This window comes from Leopardus geoffroyi, chromosome D4, assembly GCF_018350155.1.
Source record: "Leopardus geoffroyi isolate Oge1 chromosome D4, O.geoffroyi_Oge1_pat1.0, whole genome shotgun sequence".
In the NCBI taxonomy this organism is placed as follows: domain Eukaryota; kingdom Metazoa; phylum Chordata; class Mammalia; order Carnivora; family Felidae; genus Leopardus; species Leopardus geoffroyi.
In genome coordinates this window covers 13,020,241-13,030,118 of record NC_059342.1, presented here as the reverse complement: position 1 = coordinate 13,030,118, position 9,878 = coordinate 13,020,241, and the positions used below count along the sequence as shown (strand labels likewise).

The 9,878-nt window shown below is 45.1% G+C and overlaps 1 protein-coding gene and 1 long non-coding RNA gene across 7 annotated transcripts in view; one reads left to right on the top strand and one right to left on the bottom strand.

The window, feature by feature from the left end:
- Positions 1-848: 848 nt before the first annotated feature.
- Positions 849-3,955, top strand: LOC123593691. The gene is made up of 3 exons (XR_006710465.1): positions 849-1,792; positions 2,377-2,509; positions 3,397-3,955. It is a non-coding gene; the product is annotated as an uncharacterized LOC123593691 (long non-coding RNA).
- Positions 3,956-4,194: 239 nt separating this feature from the next.
- Positions 4,195-9,878, bottom strand: part of LOC123593690 (serine/arginine repetitive matrix protein 3-like) — a 31,919-nt gene continuing 26,235 nt past the window's right edge. The window contains exons 3-6 of one of the 6 annotated variants that reach the window (XR_006710463.1): positions 9,212-9,544; positions 7,608-7,886; positions 4,666-4,767; positions 4,195-4,396 (exon numbers count right to left, since the gene is read on the bottom strand). The gene's annotated coding sequence lies outside the window, so the exon portion shown is untranslated. Of the gene's footprint in view, positions 4,397-4,665; positions 4,768-5,361; positions 5,912-7,607; positions 7,887-8,441; positions 9,545-9,878 lie in introns of those variants that run through there. The other 5 variants (XR_006710459.1, XR_006710461.1, XR_006710462.1 and 2 more) reach the window with 5 other exon arrangements.

Here is a 9,878-nt window from a genome sequence, read left to right as displayed (position 1 = left end):
CAACCACTCTCATCAATGACATAGGCTATTCCAGGCCTCGGAGACACAACCCAAATGAACACCTGAAGGCAAGGTTATTGTGTATGCATGGTGGCCTTGAGGAGAGAGGGCCCATCCAGCTGAGCGGAGTTCTAGAGTCAGAGAGAAGTGACAGTTGGCCAGAGCATGAGTTGAGAAAGTAGAAGAAAGTTTGAGCAGAAGAAAGTCATGATCACAATGGGTCTTGAGGGATTTTAATCTGTGGCTATATTCTTTTATTCTTTCATTCACAAATATTTTAAATACTTTACATGGGAGACACAGAAGTGTATAAGGTTCGATTCCTACCATCGAGTTGTGCCAGGTTTTAGCAGAAAGAGAAGAAATATATATATTTTTTTACCTTTGCCTTTTAAGAGAGATCTCAAAGAGCTAGTCTGTTGAGAGGAACTAAAATTTCAAGGATGCAAAGGATTTTGAAGATTTCTCCTTTATGCGGGAGAAAGGGTTATAAGGGCTAAATTGCTAAATGGAATAGAGGTGACGGTGAGGCATCCAGGGTGGAAGGAGGTCAGAAGACAGTGGAGAATGGAGGAGAGAGAGGAGAGAAGGCCACTGGTAATAAGAGGAAAGGCTTTGGAGGCACCTGATGGTTCAGTGGGTTAAGCATCTGATTCTTGACTTTGACTCAGGTCATGATCTCACTGTTTGTGAGATCGAGCCCTGTGTCGGGCTCTATGCTGACAGCACAAAGACTACTTGGGATTCTCTCTCTCCCTCTCTCTCTGCTCCTCCCCAATGCACGTACGCTCACTCTCTCTCTCAAAAATAAGTAAACATTTAAAAAAAAAAAACGAGAAAGGCTTTGGGAGTGGTGGCGATTTTTATGAAGTTTGGCCTCATGCTGTTCAATGTCTCTCCTTTTCTCCCTTTTGAACATTTGAGTAAAATACACATTACTCAAAATGCTCTGGGAAGAGACTTGAGAGGTCACAAGGGGGCAACTGGATGGCAATGAAGTATTGATTATGGCCTCAAAGAGTACAGAGTGTGAGCAGGGACTTCCCAAGAGAGCCCAGACCTGTTTATGTTAAATAGATATGTGCAGTTGCATTTGTATGGGCCCAAAAATGGCAGTTTTAGGAGAAGGACAATTTGTCGAGAAAAGCTTCATAAAGGAAATTACAAGTTTTCCTAGTACCGGGTATTAAAATAACTGAAAGTGCCCCCAGCCCACCTGGATTAATGGAAAGCATTGCAGGCCAAGCACGAAGGAAAGCACGTGTAAAGGCACTGGGGTATAGAGCAGCCTGGTTTATTTGAGCTCCTCTGAGCAAACACTGATGGGCAGGATTATGAGGGATAAAGTCAAAAGGAGCAAGTTCAGTAATCTAATCCAGTAATCAGGGTTTGTGGAAATAAGGACATGTGTTTACCTTCAGAATTATTTACTCAGCATTTACTGACTCTCAAATACCTGCCAGCTTTTACAAAAGTAACTTGTTCTGATTTGGCAAAAACCTGGGAAACTCGTGATTTCTTATTTTATTGCCTATTGATAAGAAACCTGACAGGTCCGGTGGTGAACTTGTCCAAGGATATCCTGCCTTATTTATACTCATCACTCATGTACAGTATGCCAATATTTACCTTTCTGCTGAACACCACCTCTCCACGCGCACTGGAGAGAACGTGTCAAGATCCTTCAGGTCCTGTGTCCCGGGAGGTGAAGGATTGCCTGAGACAGCAGCCCACAGCAGCAGAAAACTGGCAACTATTAAAACACACTTCTTGACTTACAGTCACCTGTCAGGTAGGAAAATCTATCCCCGCTGATCAGAGCAGAAAGTACCCTGAGCGTGGGTATGAGTGTATGTGTGTGCCCAGGTATATTTTAACTATCCACCTGGGACATCTCTAAATCAGCATTCATTTCAATAATCTCATACGTTCATATAGCACCTTTCTCCACAAATGCTTCCAAAGCAGTTTGTAAATTTTATATAGCTGGCGAATCAGCATTGCTGGAATAGAAGGGAAATGGAACCTTATCAGCTTCCTAATGAGGACTTGGGACTAAGTGTACTTTGGAGGAGAAGTACAGGGATCCAAGAATGTGTATTTAATTCACAATGTGTGTGTATTTAAATGGCATTATAGTTCATTAAAATAGTATTCAAATTTCCTCCTAATAATCCATTCAAATTTTACCTAGGCTTTGAGGCTCACCTCTGGATTCAACTCTACAGTTGATGCTAAATTTTGGTCCCCCGGAGCAAAGTAATGTCACCTTGCCCTGGATATTGTGCTTCCCTAAATACCCAGAAGAACAGATGTGGGTGAGAGGTCTTGTATCACCCCTGGGGGTTATACATTATGCATTTCTTGCCCATGCAGAGGCTGAGATGTATCTGGAAGGCCAGTGAGCGCCTGTGAGAAAATTGAAGGAACTTCAAATCATTCGTTCAGAAAAAAATTTATTGAGCAATTACTATGTTCTAGAAACTTGGTTCGAGTGCTGGGAATACAGGTGAGGGCACTAAGAGATGGGGCCCCTGACCTCCTGGGGGCAGCAGAGGAGATGGTCATTGGTGAAATAGTCAAACAAAGTGACCATGGAGATTTGTACTATATAGGATGATTCTGAGAACATTAGCAGAGGACTTCCCATGGCTGGGGAGTCCGGAAAGGCTGCCTGAGATCGTGAAGTTCAGGTTCTCATCTGAAGGATGAGTAGGAGCTAACTAGAGGTGTGTGTGTGTGTGTGTGTGTGTGTGTGTGTGTGTGTGCGTGTGTGCGTGTGTGTGTGTGTGAGAGAGAGAGAGAGAGAGAGAGAGAGACAGAGAGAGAGAGAAGGGGGGGAGAGAGAGAGAGAGAGAGAAAGAGACACTCAGTTTCCTTGTTTGTAAAACAACTGTAGTAACAGTGCTTTATCTAAGTTTGGGGTCCCCAGAAACAGACTCAGGTGGACATGATGTACTAGGAAGGGGCCCAGAAAGCACACCTCCAGAAGCGGAGGAGTGTGGGACGGCGAAGGGAGGGAGGCCCAGCAACACTGAGTCACGCAAAATACCGTGAACTGGGGAGACAAAGCAGGTGACATGGGAATCTGGGGCGCTTGTCCCTGCCCTGTTTGGTTACCTGGAAGTCCCAGGCACTTCTGCTCTCCGGGCTGGGATGCAAAGTGGTTTGCGTGGCTCGAGGACTATTGCCCAACGTGGAGCCACCGCCACACCGGCTGCTGGGGACACACAGCTTGCAGTGATAAGTGTGCAGGGCTATGGAAAAGGGACGGAATGGATGCGGGCAGAGACTAAAGGCGTTTGCTTCGTAGGATATGGTGGGTATAAGGAACGGAGCTAGGTGCATAGTGAGAGCTCAATAAATATTAACTCTCATTATAATTCGTATTTATAGGCTACGCAACTGACATAGCTTAGTCGTGATTCCACTTTACCCGGTAATCTCTGCCTGACTCCAGTCCTGCCACCTGCCACTCCCTGCTGGGTCTCCTGAGGCAAGCACACATAGAAACACAGCAATAGATGTTTATGTTTCCCGGGATTGTCACATTTTGCTGAGCTCATAACGGAACCGAACAAATAGCCCTGCCATCCTCTGTTAATACGTCTTGTCGTTCACCGAGGGCTTCACTCCCCATTCTCCTGGGCTCCTGCCGCTCAGAAATTCGTGTGCCTGGCTGCTTCTCCAACGTGATCTGGACTAACCTGATGCAGTTCCCAGGCCTACCCTTCCTGGGCACGTTGATAGAATTTTTAGACCAGAGGGACTTCCTCGATCTGCTCATCTCACTGAGTGATATGCCGCACGATTGCTTGCTGCTCCAAAAATCGGCATTTTAAATAAAAAAGGAATGAGCTAAGGACATATGAACAAGAGTGAATCTCAAAAGCATTATCCTGGGTGAAATAGCCAGACACAGAAGAACACTATGGTGTGATTCCATTTATTGGAAATTCTGAAACAGGCAACCTGAATCTCTGGTGACAGAAAGTGGGTCAGTGGTTGCCTGGGGTTGGGGCTGGGGTAACTACAAAAAGCCCTAAGGGAGCTTTGGGGGTTGCAAATGATCGTGTCTTGGATGGGTAGGTAGCGGCATCTGTATACACGGTTGTCAGAACTCGTAGAATGGTACGCTTAAAAAGAGTGCATTTTATCGCGTGTAAATCATTCCTGAAGAAACACATTTTAAAATTAAGTAAATAGGCATTTTATTGCCCAACCAAGAGATCAAAAGCAGATCCAAGACTAATCGCAGGCCACTCCGTCCCTCTGGCGAGACGCACAGAATCCTTTGTACCGTTCCGCATCTCACACACCCTATTTTTTTTTTCTTTTGGCAAGAAGTTGGTCTTTATCATTTGCACGAATGGAGGGGAACAATGGTCTGGATGATCTAAAAAGAGAATATGCACAAGTCATTTATATCCGGGGGCTCTGGAACAGGTTTTGGTTGCCTATCTGGTATTTGAAGAGAGATGTGCCTGCTTGACATCCCTAAAATTCACTACAAATGAAATCATGAAGTTCCCTACAAAGACCTGAATTGTTGGAAGCTTGGGAGCACTTCACTTCCCTCCCCACAACCCCACGCCCGCCCCCTCCTGACCCCACCTCTCCCTTCTCCTTCCAAGCAGGAAATGCAATGCTTCCCCTGTCCCAGACCTTCCCTCCAGCGGGCGGTCTTGGTCCCTGCCTCTGCCGCTAGGAGATTTGGTGCCTCCGTGCTAACACGCAGCGTAAACAGAGGGAGTTGAGATACTCAAGCTATTGAAAAAAAGACTCATAAATAGGGAGAACAAACTGAGGGTCAAGGGAGGGATTGTGGCAGGGGGGATGGGCTAAACGGGTAAGGGGCACTAAGGAATCTACTCCTGAAATCATTGTTGCACCACATGCTAACTAATTTGGATGTAAATTTAAAAAAATAGAAGATAAAACAAGTTAATAAAAAAAAGACTTGAAAAAGTGTTCTTGCAAATCAAGCTGAGTCACCTCCTCGCAGATAAATGAGAAAAGGTTCTATGAAAATTAGTTTCTTGGATTTGGGGTGCAGCCTAGCTGGATTTGACCCCAGGAAGCCTGTGCTGACACACCCACACCCCCAAGCCCTGCCCGTCCCGACCCTGGGTCCGCTGTCTCTGCTCTCTGCACCCCGCCTCTCCTCCCGCACCCTGGACTTTATCCTTCGAGGCTCTCACCACGTGGAGAGGGCAAATGCCTGTTTACCAGACTGTGTCCTGGGCCTGACTGAAAGCTCTTTGAAAGCGGTGTCCCCTGAGGTCACCACTGTATACCCAGCTGCTTGAACAGTGCCCAGGCTCCTAGTAGGTGCTTACTTAATAAATAGTTGTTGAGTGGTTATGATTCTGAACACACCACAACAGAGTTTATTTAAGGTTTTGCAAAGCAACTGCACAAACAGGAAAACCCTGGCACTTCCAAAGGGGACTCCACCCAAACAAAGCTCCAGCAGGAAATACCAAAAAGTCAGTATCTAGCACAGAAATCACTGTGTGCGTTTCAGGGCAAACTCTGGTGAGCTGATGTCTGAGAGGCGACGGAACAGTCTGGAAAATCCAAGGCTTTCGGAACTCTCCAAAAGAGTTGTCCTCCAGGGGCGCCTGGTAAGCTCTATCCGCTAAGCCTGCCTCAGTGGCTAAGCGTCCGACTCTTGATTGCAGCTCAGATCATGATCTCAGAGTTCGTGAGATCGAGCCCCACACTGTGCTCCACGCTGACTGCAGAGCCTGCTTTGGATCCTCTCTCTCCCTCCCCTATTCACACACTTGCTCACTGTCTCTCAAAATAGATAAATAAGCTTAAAAAAGAAAAATTGTCCTCCAAAGCAGGTGACAGCCTGCAGGTGGGGGTGGAGGGAAGGGAGGGGAAGTGCTTGAATGAGTAGGAACTGAAAAGCAGAAAATACAAGGGAACAAGGTAAATACTTAAGCAACCCAGATTAAGCATCTTGAGTCAGATCTTTCTAGCACAGAGTTGTAGCGAACACAAAAGCTTCTCTAAATGTGTCCCTACCTAACCACAACCCAAGCACAGGGTTTTATAAATAATATGTGCCAGTACATTCAATAAATATTTATCAGGCCTTCTGTAGGAGAGGCCAGGTGAGAGAACCAAACATGAATCATGGGGGAGCTCTCCGGATGGAATTCATATGGTAAATACTTGACAACTTAAACAGAAAGGCTCAGATGTCATTTTCTGGTTTATCCAGTTCCATAGCATTTGACCTGTCCCACCCTTAGGCAGCAGTTTCTCTGGAGCTCACAGGTGAATTCTCTTGCCAAAGCTGGCAAGCCATGGAGAAGGGTCCGTGGCTGGTGTACCACTGTGTGTGTCCGTCACATCACCCAATGGGCGTGCCAAGCACGGTTACACCTATAGCTACCTTTCTTTTAAAGGGTGCAAAAATCGACTACAGTTACCGCTCTCATTCTTTTATTTGATGAGGTAGGCAATGCATTCAGTTGAAATGTCTGGATCTCTATCCTTTGCCAGTTGCATAGTTTACCACTCTCCAGGGAGTGGGGGCTACCCTATCTCCTGTGTCTTCAAACGTTCCCACCTTCTCCCTCCCATCATATCTCCCTCTGGCTACCTACACATCATAGGCTGTTTGTTCAGAGCACACACCTATGGATGGACTGAGAGAGCCAGTACAGCACAGCCTCTACCCTACTAGCTGCGGTGAAACTCAGGCAGTGAAGCAGGACCACACCGTTCCAGGTCACACGGCCAGTGATGTGGTCAGAAGAAGGACCAGGTCCTAAACTTCTTGCCATCCACATACTGTCTTTCCAAGGAATTTAAATCCCCAGTTGGAAGAGAGGCGTGATTCAAAGAGCTAACCTTGGGACTCCTGGGTAGCTCAGTCGTTTCAGCGTCCAACTCTGGGTTTGGGCTCCGGTCATGATCTCACGGTTCAGTTCATGAGATCGAGCCCCACCTGGGGCACAGGGCTTATAGCACGGAGCCTGCTTGCCAGCTTGGGATTCTCTCTTTCCATCTTTCTCTGCCCTCCCCCACACCCGCATGAGCACACTCTCTCTCTCTCAAAATAAATAAAAATTTTAAAAAAAGAGCTAACGTTGAGTGAGGACAGCAGAAATATGGAAACAGTCCCTTCCTTGTCTTTACCGACTTTGAATTTAAAGGCTACTGGGGAAAATTTCTTCTATTATATGTAGCAAATGTATGTGTATACACAGTTTTCTATGTGCATATATGTATCCCTCTGTAGCATTAAATCCTAAGGCGAGTATGCACAGCATTATTGTATATTATTATATATATTATATATAGCATTGTTGCATTTATTTATTTGGCATAGATATGCATATATGTGTATATATTTTATATACATATGTATATATTATATATAGACATATATGTATTCAGACATGGCCTAGTGCTTTGGCCTTTCAGCCAAATCAGCCCCACTCCCCCTCCCACCGCCCCCCCCCCCCACACACACACCCAAACACTAGACCTCAGCTGTTGATATTTGAGGGTGTCACTTCCTCACCCAAGTTTGGAACCGACTGAAAGAAAGTCACAGGAGTCAGACAGGAGATGAAGGTACCAACCTTATTGCTTCTGTAAACTGAATGCGTTTCCCCCAAATTCACATGTTGAAACTCTAATCCCCGGCGTGATGGTATTTGGAGATGAGACCTTTGGGAGGTGAGGCAGAGCCCTCATGATGGGTTGGTTGGTGCCTTTGTAAGAAGAGACACAAGAGAGCTCTCTGCCCTCCACTGTGTGAGGACACAGCGAGCAGACGGCCAGCTACAAGCCAGGAAGAGGGCCCCCATCAGAAGCCAACCATGCTGGACCCTGATTTTGGGCTTTCCCAGCCTCCAGACCTATAAGAAGTAAATGTTTGTTGTTTAAGCCATCCAGTTTATGATATTTTTGTTATAGAAGACTTCACTAAGACATCACCCAAAAGGTTGGGTGGGAAGATGTGGCTTAGGGATGTAGCAAAAATGAGCTTTCTAATGCCAGATTCCAGAATTAGGCCAACTTACCCACCCAGTGATGGGCAGCACTGAATGATTACAAGGCCCTCGACAGAGGCAAAGTCTGCCCTATATAGAGGATGCCTTGGGAGAGCAGAACGGGAACTCTCTGCTGGCAGGTCAGTCCCGAAAGAGGGAAAAACTGAGCCAGAACTCAATCCCCTCTTTCAAATTCCTCGTTCTATTATGCAACCACTCCTCTCCCGGAGGCACGGAGCTTCACAAATAAGGATCACTGACTGACTGACTGACTGAATGAATGAATGAATGAATTGACTTCTACGTCAGAGTCAGAATGGTCAAACGTGGGTTAAAATTTTTAAAACATGTTCTGAAATCCAAAATAATTAAACTATCAAAAAATAATAATTATTAAAATATCTAGCCACAGAGAAAATGTAAAGAAAATCAGGGTACATTCTTTTAATTGGAAAAATATGAACGCTAAGGAGCACATGGATGAAGAATTTTTGAAAAGATAGAAAATGTACTATTCAGGTTACACACAAAGTACAGAAATTAGCAAAAATCTTCAGATGTTTTTCTTTTTGCTTCATATCACTCCTCTAGATTCCACGCAGCCTATAATGAAACATGATACTTCTATAGTTCAGAAGTTAACTTTTCTTAAAAATTAGGTCATAAATCTAACCAGAAATTCTGGAAATCAAAGCAAAAGACAGAACTGGTTTGCCAACTTCAATATTTGCTTTGAAATAATGACTAGATAGAAGAATAAAAAATACAATGGAGATAATAAATCTCATTAACCTACCTCAAATAAAATTCTGTTTCTAAAGTTGCTTTGTCTATTTATTCAATTCACTTTAACATGATTCATTATATCGTTTAAAAACTGAGACGTGTATTTTATAAATCACAAAGTGGCTCACAGGCCTGATTTTTTCAGTAACGAAGAAAAGTGAATCTTAGAAAGGTTGCTGTGGCAGGCAGCCTCCAAGGTGACCCTCAGCGATCCCCCACACTCGGTATTCACACCCTTGTGTAATTCCCTCCCCTTGAGTGTAGCCTTGATTCAGGGTGACCGGTCACTGTGGTTTGCCCCGGACTGAGGGGATTCCCAAGACGCAGGACTTTCAGCGTTAACGTAGGAAAGTCCCGGGCAAATGAGGATGAATCGCTCCCCCTCGATGGATTTAGTGACTCACTTAAAAAAAAAAATAGAATACAGCAGAAAGGATGAGTGATTGGTTCCAAGATTATGATATACAAAGACTGTGGTTTCCTTGTCACATGCTCTCTCTCATGCTCTCTCGGTTCACTTGCTCTAGGAGAAGCCGGCCGCCATGTCATGGGGCAGCCTTGCAGACAGGCCCACGGGCGTGAATCTGGAAACAGATTTGAAGTGTGCCGACAGCCACGTGAATGCAATCAGAAGCAGATCCTCCCTTTGGCCTTCAGATGACTATAGCCCCAGACAGTGCCTGACTGCAGATTTGACAGAGAGAGAGACTCTGAGCCAGAACCACCTTGCAAAGAAACTGTAAGATAATAAATGTTAATGGTTTGGGGGGAATTTGTTACACAGCACAGATAACTAATACACGTGTGATGGCATCAGAAATCCAGGTTAAGGTATAAGTTATTTTTGAACCTAGGATGTAGTTTCTTTAAAATGAGCTTTATCACCTAAACCATAACTATTCTCCCTACATACATTTATATGAGTGCCCAAAAGCATAGCCCACATCACCCCACCCCATCATGGCCATTCAGACCAGGTCCTGACTTTGTGGAAGCAAAAAACCAACACTTCCAGGACACCTGGGTGGCTCAGTCGGTTTAAGTGTCCAACTTTGACTTAGGTCCTGATCT